Below are 2,103 nucleotides of genomic sequence, written 5' to 3' on the forward strand. Positions count from 1 at the left end.
TATATATATAAATACACATACACATATATATATATATATATAAATATACGTACATGCATGCATACATACATACATACATACATACATACATACATACATACATACATACATACATACATACATACATACAAACTCAGACTTTCTGTTCAACTACATAACTTTGTAATGGTCTCGAGATAGCCATCATGAATTAATAATGTTGTTGACATTTTCACGACCGAACAAGTTGAGTTATTTCTCGAAAATTATGAGAAATTGCTAGACTCCTTGGTACATTTATCCTATTATATTATCAAAACCAGTAACATTTTCCACAAACCATTGCTTCAATTATAGTATTAAGATATATTTTCCCTTGGCGAATTATTACTATATTGATTCAACCATCATTCTGTGTTAGATCAAGACTTGTTCTTTGTAAAATAGTCTCATGTAAAAACAGTTTACTGTAATGTTTAGTACGACAAATTTCTTTATCGCAATATTAGGATAAGTATCAACGTTTTGGCTTTTAGTTGTTTGACAAGTGAGGCAGCTTACAGAACTGCAAACTGGCGTGGTTTCGCACTCCTTTCCATCATTAGCAAGATTTTCAATAGAGCTCTTCCCCAATTGATTAATATAGCAGCCTTTGGAAGATACTGAGGTCTTATTGGAATCTTGGTTAAAATGGTCTTCCTAATTAGGCCTGCTCTGTAACTATTTCGAATGTAGCGTGTTCATTCACAAATAGCACTGTTTGAATAGTCTTCAGTAGTATTTAGTTGTTGGCACTCCGTCGATTACAACGACGCGGGTTCCAGTTGATCCGATCAACGGAACAGCCTGCTCGTGAAATTAACGCGCAAGTGGCTAAGCACTCCACAGACACGTGTACCCTTAACGTAGTTCTCGGGGATATTCAGCGTGACACAGTGTGACAAGGCTGACTCTTTGAATTACAGGCACAACAGAAACAGGAAGTAAGAGTGAGAGAAAGTTGTGGTGAAAGAGTACAGCAGGGTTCACCACCATCCCCTGTCGGAGCCTCGTAGAGCTTTAGGTGTTTTCACTCAATAAGCTCTCACAACGCCCTGTCTGGCCATTGGTGAGGAGATCCTTGAATTTAAGTAGTTTAAGTCTAAAAACCCTTGCAATGACATCAGGCCTATTATGGGCTTGTTGACCGGGTAGAAGACTCACTTGTATTTCATTCCACCTAGCATTGCAAGTGAAGGTAATGAAAAGGTCGGGCCCACCGTAGTGCCGAACGTAAATCATGTCATCTTGTGTACGTTCGTGCATATATCGAGGACTACCAGTAAAGAAAAATGGAAATATGCACAATTGGCCTATCCTTCCAGGGGCAACATCGTTATTGATGCTATCTCTGAGATGGATGTACTTTTCAGCCTGTAGCTTAGCCTGATTGAACCGTATGTATTGTAAGCGCTGAGACTCAATCTTAACAACATTGTATACGGCATGATGCTGAAAAAGAAAAAGAAAAAAAACAGAGTGAACACTGAGCCGCTAAAAGTAACGTATAGGAGTTATGGATGGAAGATAGAAGAAAAGTAGATACAAATAACAAACCAGACAACAGCTAATACAATGAGACGTGGAAAAGTAAGGATTCTTATATGGCAAAGTAATAGTTGTAGTAACTGGTAAGAAACCAAGTTAAAGGGGAAGCTTTAAAGCAGAATGTCGGTGCGAGATTTTTGATAAATTTTATAGGTAGCACAGAGTAACTTAAGGAGACACTAAGGATATATGGAGGACAGGGGTAGCAATAACGAAAAACAACACAAACGAAAACAAACGGCAAGTGGTAATAAGTAGTAAAACGTCACTAAGGCTAGGGGAAACGGGTAACAATAATGATAATCAAAAATTCAACAGTAGAATAATCTGTGCAAAAAAAGCAAACCGAAACGTAGGACAGGGAGTACTGAGGTAGAACACAGCACGGAGGTCCGAAGCGTAAGTGAAGCGTTCGTATAAAAAACGTTGAAGTAATGGGACCAGGACTCAAAAGAGTACATGCTATTGGCTAAAAGCCAACCAATAGGAGGAGCAAAACTGTTCAATTGAACGTGAAACAGGTGAGTCATGCGCGGG

Source organism: Octopus bimaculoides, chromosome 2, assembly GCF_001194135.2.
Source record: "Octopus bimaculoides isolate UCB-OBI-ISO-001 chromosome 2, ASM119413v2, whole genome shotgun sequence".
Classification (NCBI taxonomy): domain Eukaryota; kingdom Metazoa; phylum Mollusca; class Cephalopoda; order Octopoda; family Octopodidae; genus Octopus; species Octopus bimaculoides.